The sequence below is a fragment of the Lissotriton helveticus genome, chromosome 3_2 (genome assembly GCF_964261635.1).
Source record: "Lissotriton helveticus chromosome 3_2, aLisHel1.1, whole genome shotgun sequence".
Lineage (NCBI taxonomy): Eukaryota > Metazoa > Chordata > Amphibia > Caudata > Salamandridae > Lissotriton > Lissotriton helveticus.
In genome coordinates, this window is record NC_136062.1 from 477,466,705 (window position 1) to 477,479,383 (window position 12,679).

Below are 12,679 nucleotides of genomic sequence, written 5' to 3' on the forward strand. Positions count from 1 at the left end.
ACTTATTTTTAATTTTTCTTCCCCTTCATCAGGCATCACTAGCTTCCAGTCTGTCATGCTGTTTATCCAGGATTGGATGAATGCAAACCACCTTAAACTCAACCCGGATAAAACAGAGCTGATCCTGACTGGAGGCAGTGGCAGCCCCTGGTCTCCCTCATTCTGGCCCCCCTCTCTTGGTTCACCCCCACCCCCTCTTTTTCAGTTAAGACCCTCGGCATCACACTTAATCATCATTTGACACTTCACACCCACATTAATTCTGTTGTTTCTTCTTGTTTCTTTACCCTGCGTATTATTAGGAAAGTATCCCGGTTTTTCTCTCCCTCTGCACTCAAACTGATTGTAATGGCCATGGTCTTATCTAAGATCGATTACGGGAACATTATTTATAACGGTGCTCCCGCCTATGCACTCCAACGCCTTCAGCTGGTGCAGAACCAGGCAGCCCGCCTGGTGCATGGCCTATCTAAATATCATCACTCCTCACCCCTTCTCACGGCCCTTCACTGGCTCCCCATCAAACAACGAGCCCTTTTCAAACTTGGCTGCCTTACTTTTCAAGCCCGGGCGGGCACTGCTCCTGCTTTCATCAACTCTGCCATCTCCAACTACAGTCCTTCCAGAGACCTACGCTCCTCCACTAAATCCTTATTAGTCATCCCCCGCTTCAAGAAAAACGATCGGGAGGCCAGACATTTTCGGTTCTTGCGCCCACCTTCTGGAACACTCTTCCGCCCCTTGTTAGATCCTCCCCCTCCTATATTGAGTTCCGCAAAGCCCTCAAGACTTTTTTGTTCCAGCAAGCCTTTAGCCTATAGTCCCCTGAGTCCTCTCCAGCCCAGGAATCCTCTAGCGCCAAGAAACTGCATAGTGAATGTGCACTCTATAAATTTTTTAAAATTCAAATTCAGTGACTGCCAGGGCACCTGGGACCTGGGCATTAATGCAGAGAGTGACTGATGAGAGAGAGACAGCTTCAGTGACTGCCAGGGCACCTGGACATTAATGCAGTGACTGATGAGAGAGAGAGAGAGAGAGAGAGAGAGACAGCTTCAGTGACTGACAGGGACCAGAGGGTTAATGCAGTGACTGACGAGAGAGAGAGAGAGAGAGAGAGAGAGAGAGAGAGAGAGAGAGACAGCTTCAGTGACTGACAGGGCACCTGGACATTAATGCAGTGACTGATGAGAGAGAGAGAGAGAGAGAGAGACAGCTTCAGTGACTGACAGGGCACCTGAGACTAGAGGGTTAATGCAGTGACTGAAGAGAGAGAGACAGCTTCAGAGACTGCCAGAGCTCCTGGGATTTAGGTATTCATGCAGTGAGTGACAGGAAAGAGTAACTTCAGTGACTGCCAGGGCACCTGAGACTGCGTCTCCTATGTCAACAGAGCCTCCTTGTGAGGATGAGAGTCTGGTACCCCCGTCATCCTGCAGCTTTGTGGCTTTCGTGCTCCAGTTCCCATGTTTGCAACATTTCACCCCCCTCCCCGCCCCCCAGTACGAAGCCACCAAGCAGCTAACTCCTTCATAGCCGAGAAGCGACCACAGTGCTCCTCCTTTTAGCATGGTCAGGTACTGCCGTGCCCCCCTCCTTCATACCAGAAAACCACCCTTTTAACTCATAACCCTCTGGGACCCCCCATGGGCCAGTCAGATCCTCCGCCCTCTCCCCCCCAAGCAAACAATGCAGACACCAACCAGCTCGGATTAAGGGCGGGAATAACCCCGGACGTATTTTAATCATAACAAAAACATTAATCTCAATATTTACATTATTTAAACAATACGCAGAAAGCCCGGTCCATTGCATTGATATGATCAGTGTGTCATGTGGCTGTCCTTAACATGTTTCTGATACATAACCATTCCTATCATAAGCTAAGTGATCAGCAACATTATCTGTCTGCGGACCCCTGTATGAGCCCGCGGCACGGCCAATGACTGGTCAAGATCAAGATAACGCTACGTCCCACCCTCCTCCCGGAGTGACCTTGCACAGGAGGCCCAGCTCGCAGGAAGGTTACCTCAGCCCGGCACCCCCTACGCCCTCAACATTGTCTCCATAAGGGGCTGTGCAGTTCTGCCCAGCTTACTTGCGCCCTTGCGCATGTGCGGGGGTTGGTCAAAAGTCTACCAGGAGCGGAACTTTCCTTCCCCGCCGCACCCTGCCACCCTACCGGCTGTGACTGCCCCTGGAGTTGCATGAGAGACCCTCTGGCCCCTCATTCCCCCCCCCCCCCCACCCCCCCTCAGGCGTCCTCATTTGATAATGGTGATGCTTGCTAAGGACTGTAAACCATGCCCATCAATTATGACCTTACCGCCACAGGCCGGCATAGTTGCCCGACTATCTGCCCCCCAGTGCTTAATTTGAGCAGGTGCTTTCCGGGGCTCAGCACCGGCACCTAATCTTAAGCACCAGTGCTCATAGCACCAGTTAAGGACACACTCATTTGGAAGACACATGATTTTTCACAAAATCATAGTATGTTGAGCCACTTCGAGATTCGAACCTGGTTCCCCAGCTCCAAAATCGTCAGCTTTAGCCATTCCTCCACAGAGTAATAACTGCCAGGGCTCTCGTCTGGAGGCAGTTTGCACCAGCACATGTTAGCGCTGCCTCCTGAGGAGAGCCCCGGCACTTTTTATTTTACAAATTAACCACTGCTGGCCCCCTCTTGCCTCCAGAATGTCATGTCCATGGGGACCGAGTCCACGTGCCCTAAAATGGCAGCTGCAACATTTCTGTTTATGTGTCAGTCAGGCAACTCCGTGGAAGCGAGATGGCTGACAGGAAAAAGGCCCTCTCAGCCAATCAGATCTCTCTATTTTTTGAAGCTGCATGATCATCGTACTCTCGCGAACCCAACCGTCCAGATATACAAAGTTGTTTAATGTAAATTACTCAAAAATGAATAAATGGGTTCACATCAAATCACAAAAAGCACTTTTTCTGGGCTGAGGTTTTCTCTTCAGCTGTTTTGGTGCTATTGCTTGTCAATTTCCTATGGAAAACGAATGGGGACTTTGCGTTTTGGGTCCCCCTTTTTTCTCAGTCCCTGCTCGATGGATCACCCTGATTCTTTGCAGGCAGGAGCTGAGGGGGAAGAACTTGTTTTGGGAAAGTTTAGGAAAGGTTTGTCAAACAACGCCAAAGTCTTTAGGAAACATAAAATTCTACCTATAGGAACAAGGTCCGAACAATAACAACCGAGTGGCAACCAAAAACAGGATGCACAAACTATAACTTGCACCCTCAGCATGCATACATTTACATGTTACATTTGCATTGAGTATGGCCTCAAATATGACATCACCCATGCAATGTTGACATGTTAAATGACTTCATTACTATCACCTTCGACTATGAGCAGTAGTTGAACTCTGGCCAAGCCCTGCACCCAACTCGTCCATGGGCGACCTGCACCCACTCTCCTGCAGACGGCCAAGCCGCCACTGTGCACGGCCTTTCACTGTGGGCAGTGGGGGGGTTGGAGGCCGGTCCTGGGGTCAAACCAGGTGACAAGTCCCTGAGTCCTGTAATGGCGGCTGCAACATTTTCAGTTTGTTTCAGTCCCATGGGTTCTTCTCCGGACCCGCTGTACAGAAATGCCTGATGGGAGTAAAAGCTCTTGCAGCCAATCGGAGGCGGCTTTTGAAAAAATGTTGCTACCAGGAATCCGACTTCCCAGATATCTCACATTTTTTCTTAGGGATTATCTCTTCATGCTCGACCCGAGCACCTCTTTCAATGGTAATTTCTCAAAAGCTGAACAGATTTAAAGCAAATGACAAAAAGCACACTTTCTGAGTAAAGTTCCAACCCTCTGCCAAATTTGGTGTAATTGTCTTCAGCTGTGTTTTCCTATGGAAATTAAAACTGGAAATCACATTTTTGAGACCTCCCCCCCTTTTTCGTGGTCCCTGCTTGACAGATCAGTGCAAAACTTTCCATGAAAAAGCTACAGTGGATAAACGTGTTTTTTTGGAAAGTTTTCTGAAGATTTGAGAAACAGGCCAAAGTTATTAAAGAGACACAAAATAACTCTCCAATGGGAAATCTGACCTAACTTTAACTGCACTGGTGGTTACAAAACCAGTGTAGTGTAATCAATCAATCAATCTATCTATCTATCTATCTATCTATCTATCTATCTATCTATCTATCTATCTATCTATCTATCTATCTATCTATCTATCTATCTATCTATCTATCTATCTATCTATCTATCTATCTATCTATCTATCTATCTATCTATCTATGTATCTATCTATCTATCTATCTACCTACCTACCTACCTACCTACCTACCTACCTACCTATCTATCTATCTATCTATCTATCTATCTATCTATCTATCTATCTATCTATCTATCTATCTATCTATCTATCTATCCATCTATCTAACTATCTATTGCCCTCACTCTATCTATCTATCTATCTATCTATCTATCTATCTATCTATCTATCTATCTATCTATCTATCTATCTATCTATCTATCTATCTATCTATCTATCTATCTATCTAACTATCTATTGCCCTCACTCACTCTATCTATCTATCTATCTATCTATCTATCTATCTATCTATCTATCTATCTATCTATCTATCTATCTATCTATCTATCTATCTATCTATCTATCTATCTATCTATCTAACTATCTATTGCCCTCACTCACTCTATCTATCTATCTATCTGTCTATCTATCTATCTATCTATCTATCTATCTATCTATCTATCTATCTATCTATCTATCTATCTATCTATCTATCTATCTATCTATCTATCTATCTATCTATCTATCTATCTATCTATCTATCTATCTGTCTGTCTGTCTGTCTGTCTGTCTGTCTGTCTGTCTGTCTGTCTGTCTGTCTGTCTGTCTGTCTGTCTGTCTGTCTGTCTGTCTGTCTGTCTATCTATCTATCTATCTATCTATCTATTGCCCTCACTCACTCACTCTATCTATCTAACTATCTATCTATCTATTTATCTATCTATCTATCTATCTATCTATCTATCTATCTATCTATCTATCTATCTATCTATCTATCTAACTATCTATTGCCCTCACTCTATCTATCTATCTATCTATCTATCTATCTATCTATCTATCTATCTATCTATCTATCTATCTATCTATCTATCTATCTATCTATCTATCTATCTATCTATCTATCTATCTATCTATCTATCTACATGTTTGTTTAAAAGTTTAAGTACGGATGTGTATGTATTTGTGCATGTCTATGCATTTGTAGATATAGATATATACATCATATACATAGATATACACAGAGTTATTTCCACATTTTATCATGCAGGCTCATGTATTTCTTCAAACAATTCTTTGCAATAAAACTCGGTTGAATACAATAATGTGTGTGGGGGGTGCAGGTCTGTTTTTTTCTGTGACACTGAGCAGCTTTGGCCAGAACAGATCGAGCTGGGCTGCAGGCCTCATCTCACCCCCTCAAGACTCTGAGCTCCAAACTCAAATGAGGAGAGAGCAGCTCCTCCTGTTCTTGACCTGAAACGCCCCCTCCTGGACAGCCCGAGGACTGCTCACCTGCCGGGCGGGCGGTGATGACGCCCTCTCCAGGTGCAGTTAATAGAGGCTTGTATGGCCAGAGAGTTTGCAGAAACCTCGTCCTCTCCTTGTTTTAAATGGAAGGCAGTGAAGCCAGCTGGGGTAGAGGAGGACTGCGGAGCCACCATCCGGTGAGATGACGTCCCGAGCTTGCGCAGAAACATTATAGTGAGGGAAACTGAGAGGCACTCATCGACCGACTGAAGTAATTTTGTCCAATGAGGAAAGTGGCCTCCATTTTGGTGACACTGACAGGTTCAGGGTGTGCCCTCACTTCCCCTCTGGGCCAGATCAGGGTGGAGGGGACAGGTCTTCTGTTATCTCTGGTAGTTTTGTATAATTTTTATGGTCTGGTTTCACAATGCAGCTGTCGCCAGACAATTATATGAGCATCATTAGAGAGGGGCTTTGGCTCCGCCCACATTTTGGGCATCAGAAGTACATGATTTAATTAGGCAGAGGTGGTGTGCTTCCTTGGAAAAGTGGTTGACCTCCACACAGTTGTGGTCATTTTGTTTATTTATCCAGCTGCCTTCGCTTGAACTGTGTGAGGCACACACTTGACACTGGAATGCTCTTAAAGTGTCTTAGATAACTAGAAAATTGTTGTTCTCTGACAGCAGCAGGGATGGGAGGAGGGCTGCCATTAAACTATGTGGATTTTTAGCTCCGGGTAACGTTTTAACCTGCACCAATATTATTCTACAGTTCTTTGCTTCCACACAAATACATATCAATGTCACAGTCACGGCCGGCATTCCTCACGGGTGGTGGGGTGGCGGTGGGTGACATGGGGGTGGAGGGGTCATGCGGGGAGGAGAGTTTTAATTTAAAAATAAATAATTAAAAAAAACATACCTTTCTGCCCGCCGGGTCCAGCGTCCTCCGACAGGAAAAGGAAGCAGGCAGCCTCCCTTCCCTCCCCTATGCCAATAACAATGCTGCAATGGCATTGTTGTGATTGGTGGGGACACCGCCCAGCCAGGGGTCTATGGGGAGGCAATTTTTTCCATGTAGGCTGTATTGCAGCCGACATGGAAAAAAGGCAGACTGTGCATGACTGGTTTGGGCGGCCCCAGAGGACCGACCAAACAGACATGGCGCCCTCAAGAGTGGGCACACCACTCCTCCCCTGCACGCAGAACAGCTCCGCCCACTCGCCAGCCTACAACTAAACATAACATGGTAATAGCAGGAAGTTATTACCATTTTATGTTTCTGCTTCTCACACTGCGAGATGCAGAGGGGCGGCACTCCTCCGCCCTAGTGGAGGCCGCCCCTGCTATTCCAATGCTATTTACTTGTAATACTTCACATTAGTGTCTCCCCCCCCCCCCCCCACCCCCCCCCTGCACACCGGGGCGGTTCTGCCCAGGCAGGCCTGTGCGTGTTTTACAAGCTGTGGGGGCTGCGGGCACGTGCGCTCGCTGCAGGCAATGTGTGTGGTCACACCAGGGAATCAGCAGTAAAACCCTCGCACAGCCATGAAAGAGGCCCCACCAACAGCTATAAAAGGAGCCCGCACCTGACCCGCGAGATTGCCTCAAAGTCCGGTCCCCCCTGAAGTTACAGAGCTCCGTTCCCATCAGAGCTCGGGATAGAGGACGGAGACAGCAAGTCGCCCCCCCCCTCCCATCTCAGGATGCCAGGCGCAGAGCAGTGGGGGCTCGGGGCCTGGCCCCTGGCTGCTGGGGTGTCACCTGTGAGCCTTGGCCGCTTCCCTCCAGGACTTGTACAAGAACAATGGTGAGTCTGGTGGTGTTTCCTGAACCTCCCCCTCGTTCCCCACCCTCAAACCCTCACCCCCAGGTGAGTCTTAGGAGCCTCTGTCCCCCTTCCTGTTCTCCCGGTATCATTTCGGGACAAAAGGGGGTGGTGATGGACGGAGCATCTGAACCAATCAAACACTCACCCCCAGTCAAAAGATCTGGGTTGAATCCATCACCGTTCTTAGCCCGAACTGCCAAGCCATGCCTTCCCTGGACACTTCAGAGGACCGGTTTCTGGCATTACAGCCGTCTTCAGCCCAGCTTGCTTGAATCCAGTGGCAAAGTGAGCAAGGGACTCACGTCTGAGCATACCCTGCCAACTTATGGCAAACAAAGCGGTACAAAAGGGGGTGGTGATGGACGGGGCATCTGAACCAATCAAACACTCACACCCAGTCAAAAGATCTGGGTTTAATATATGACCGTTCTTTAGCCCACTCTGCCACCCCAGTTCAGACATGGCCATATGCAAATCAGTCTGACCCTGTGCCTCATGGGAACAGTCCAGCCTGATCTGCCAAGCCATGTCTTCCCTGGACCGGAAACAAGCTTCCAAGGACCGGTTTCTGGCATTCCAGCCGTCTTTAGCCCAGCTTGCTTGAATCCAGTGGCAAAGTGAGCAAGGGACTCACGTCTGAGCATACCCTGCCAACTTATGGCAAACAAAGCGGTACAAAAGGGGGTGGTGATGGACGGGGCATCTGAACCAATCAAACACTCACACCCAGTCAAAAGATCTGGGTTTAATATATGACCGTTCTTTAGCCCACTCTGCCACCCCAGTTCAGACATGGCCATATGCAAATCAGTCTGACCCTGTGCCTCATGGGAACAGTCCAGCCTGATCTGCCAAGCCATGTCTTCCCTGGACCGGAAATAAGCTTCCAAGGACCGGTTTCTGGCATTCCAGCCGTCTTTAGCCCAGCTTGCTTGAATCCAGTGGCAAAGTGAGCAAGGGACTCACGTCTGAGCATACCCTGCCACACTTATGGCGGCCAAAGCGGTACAAAAGGGGGTGGTGATGGACGGGGCATCTGAACCAATCAAACACTCACACCCAGGCAAAAGATCTGGGTTTAATCCATCACCGTTCTTTAGCCCACTCTGCCACCCCAGTTCAGACATGGCCATATGCAAATCAGTCTGACCCTGTGCCTCATGGGAACAGTCCAGTATCATTTCGGTGCTGTTGTAAATTATTACGTTCCCATACCAGGACTGAAAGTTCACACCGTGGCTCTATCCGCATGTCCCAGTATTTTTCGGGTCTTTTTCCTGGTAAATATTGTTGTGTTTGAGCCGCTGACATGAACCTGGGAGGAGTGCTCGGGCGCGGAATGCTGCGGGCTCATAAGTACGGTATTTACGGTAACAGAGCTCGTGCACACACTGCAGTGACCCGGGGACGCTACAATTCGATTGGACAGCACCGCCCTCCTCCCTGTCACCTGCGGTGGTGGATCAATCCATCCATCAATCTATCAGTGAATAATTTATTGCAATGAACCGGGGACCTTGTACTCAGATTGGATAGCACCGCCCTCCTCCCTGTCACCAGTTGTGGTGAATCAATCAATCGAACAATCAATCAATCAATCAATCAGTGACTGATTGATTGAAATGAACCGGGACCTTGTAATCAGCTTGGTCTGCACCTCTCTCCCTCCTCACACCTGCTGTGCTGGATCAATCCATCAGTGATTGATTGATTGATTGGAATGAACCTTGGACTGCACCACTCTCCCTCCTCACACCTGCTGTGGTGAATCAATCCATCAGTGATTGATGGATTATTGATTGATTGGAATGAACCTTGGACTGCACCACTCTCCCTCCTCACACCTGCTGTGCTGAGTCAATCCATCAGCGATTGATTGATTGATTGATTGGAATGAACCTTGACCTGCACCACTCTCCCTCCCCACACCTGCTGTGCCGGAAGTCTTTGCACGGCCGGAAGCTGTGACGTCCTGCCCTGTGGTTTCCAGGGTGGACTCGACCATCCTTGAGCCGCGCACAAACACCGGGGCATGATTTTCACACAACAGAGCCCTCGGTTATCGTGACCTGGGATTGCAAACAAGGTGTGGACAGTGGTCAGTGTTACCATTAGCAGACTGAGGGCAGCCTGGAGGTTGCTGAACGATTGAAGGTGAAAACACTGCAGTGTGCAGTGCACAACAACGCAAACAAGAAATCCAGAGGCGGGCTTTAGATGCTGCTCCTCAATCCAAAGAACTCAAGTGAGTCTCCCGCGCACAATCCTTCCGGCAATGTTGGGTGCCACTGGCAGCCAGATTAAAGTTAAAAGACTGCCGTGTGCAGAGCAAAACAAGGTTAAAAGACTGCCGTGTGCAGAGCAAAACGAGGTTAAAAGACTGCCGTGTGCAGAGCAAAACAAGGTTAAAAGACTGCCGTGTGCAGAACAAAACAAGGTTAAAAGACTGCCGTGTGCAGAGCAAAACAAGGTTAAAAGACTGCCGTGTGCAGAGCAAAACAAGGTTAAAAGACTGTCGTGTGCAGAGCAAAACAAGGTTAAAAGACTGCCGTGTGCAGAGAAAAACGAGGTTAAAAGACTGCCGGGTGCAGAGAAAAACGAGGTTAAAAGACTGCCGGGTGCAGAGAAAAACGAGGTTAAAAGACTGCCGTGTGCAGAGCAAAACAAGGTTAAAAGACCGCCGTGTGCAGAGAAAAACGAGGTTAAAAGACTGCCATGTGCAGAGCAAAACAAGGTTAAAAGACCGCCATGTGCAGAGCAAAACAAGGTTAAAAGACTTCCGTGTGCAGAGAAAAACAAGGTTAAAAGACTGCCGTGTGCAGAGAAAAATGAGGTTAAAAGACTGCCGTGTGCAGAGAAAAACGAGGTTGAAAGACTGCCGTGTGCAGAGCAAAACAAGGTTAAAAGACTGCCGTGTGCAGAGCAAAACAAGGTTAAAAGACTGCCGTGTGCAGAGCAAAACAAGGTTAAAAGACCGCCGTGTGCAGAGCAAAACAAGGTTAAAAGACTGCCGTGTGCAGAGCAAAACGAGGTTAAAAGACTGCCGTGTGCAGAGAAAAATGAGGTTAAAAGACTGCCGTGTGCAGAGAAAAACGAGGTTAAAAGACTGCCGTGTGCAGAGAAAAATGAGGTTAAAAGACTGCTGTGTGAAGAGGACAAGGTGGTTAAAGACCGCCGCGCGAAGAGCACAACGAGGTTAAAAGACCGCTGTGTGAAAAGCACAATGAGGTTAAAAGACTGCCGTGTGAAGAGCACAATTAGGTTAAAAGACTGCCGTGTGAAGTGCACAACGAGGTTAAAAGACTGCCGTGTGAAGAGCACAATTAGGTTAAAAGACAGCCCTGTGAAGTGCAAACAGAGGTTAAAAAATTGCAGTGTGAAGTTGAAAGACTGCAGTGTGAAGTGCACAACGAGGTTAAAAGACTGCCGTGTGAAGTGCACAACGAGGTTAAAAGACTGCCGTGTGGAGTGTACAACGAGGTTAAAGTGTGAAGAGCACAACGAGGTTAAAAGACTGCAGTGTGAAGTTAAAAGACTGCAGTGTGAAGTACCTTCCTAATAGTGACTCGCAGTGGTATGTATGAATGTTTTGCGACCGAAATGCGGTTGCAAAACATTAGCTTTTTATCTCCAAATTTGAGTGGGTGGTTGCCCATTCACAAACAGGAAGGGACCCCTAAGGGACATCCTCCCCTTTGTGAATGTGGGGGCCAACTTTTTTTAGCAGGTGTCCCACAGACCACTGCCTGCTCTTAAACAAGCATTTGCAATGCAATAGTTCTCGCGTTTACGAGAGGTTGAGCTATTGGCATTTGCAATGCAATAGCCTAAACTCTCGCAAATGCAAGACCTACTGCATTGCAAATATTTTTTGTGTCAAAGCCCCATGCTGAGCTTTCACCTTAATGGAGGCCCCGCCCCTTTCTTAAGACAAAACACGTCTATAGAAAGCATCTGCAATAGACAAACAAATGCTTTTTTTTAAAGCGCCCATACTGCTCTTTTACTTCAACAGTGACCGCCCACCTTTCTTTAGACGCGGTTTGTCTAAAGAAAGGGCGCCGCCTTCATTAACGTGAAAGCGATGCATGGGCGCTAATAAACAAAAAATATATAAATGAATAAGCTATACTTAAAGCGGACCATGCTGCTATAATAGATAAATAAAGAAAAGCGGCCACTATAGCTAAAGCGAACCGCCATTGGTAATTAAAATACAAGTGGGAGGCGTGCTGCGAGTAGTGGGCGGAATAGGGGTAAATCATTGAAAAAAATAGTGCTCACAGCCAAGATAAAGCTGACTGTGTAACAAGGCAACTAAAAGGTCCAGCCATTATGGGAGGTTATAGATGCAGACAAGGTGGTACCAAGGAGGGACTAACAAGCCAATTCAGGAATAAAAAGCAGCGTTTTTGGAAGGGCGGTAACAGGAGCCAATTGAAAAGATGGGTTGGCCATGGGCGGAGCTTCAAGTCCCTACCTTTATACAGCGTGCCTTGCAGAGCAGCGCATGCGCGGCCCAGGCGCGACCTAAAAAGGAAAAGGAAACTTCTCATGTTTATATTTTAAATGGATTCAGTTTTCCTTTAAGGAAAATGGGCTGCATTTAAAAAAACAAAATGTTGCTTTATTTAAAAGCAAACGCAGACATGGTGGTTTTCTGTCTCCAGCAGGCCACCATCCCTGTCATTACAGGCCACTCCCAATGGGTCGTAAATTGAGAGCTACCTCATGAATATTAATGAGGCCGGTCCATTGCGACCCACTTGGTAGCACTCACAGTGTAAAACATACTATATTATATCGCTGTTTGTGATTACCTAGAAGCAAATCACAAAAATTTGCTATTAGGAAATCACAAACGGAAATGTTAGCACATGTGGCCCGTGTCCGTGTGCATCAGCACCCCACAAAGAGGTAGTGTACACCATACAAATCCTACAATACACCTTCTCAGGTGCAAGTAATGCTGTTTCTTTCTCCAGTGTCACACCCTCACATTGGACGCGATTTAAAAAAGATCCCTCTCACTATATTCTTAAAACGTTCTCAAAACTATGGAGTCTTTCCATCTCCTGTCCTTTTAACGAATCTTTCGTTTTCCATCTGCCGCACGCCTCCTCTCGCAGTGGCCGGTGGGGCAGCTTCTGCTCATTATGTTTTCTGCCATTTTATTCTGCATTTTTTTCGCTCATTTTATATCGTCAAAAGATCTGTATTTCTGCTCTCTTTATGAAACTTTGCTTTGTTCTCTGCTGCTGACGCTGTGATACATTTCTATCATCCAGGCCTAGTCTCGCAGAAAAACTGATTAT

The 12,679-nt window shown here is 47.1% G+C and overlaps 1 protein-coding gene across 1 annotated transcript in view; it reads left to right on the forward strand.

The window, feature by feature from the left end:
* Window positions 1-12,679, forward strand: part of CREB3L1 (cAMP responsive element binding protein 3 like 1) — a 267,754-nt gene that overhangs the window by 171,947 nt on the left and 83,128 nt on the right. The gene's annotated exons all lie outside the window — the stretch shown is intronic.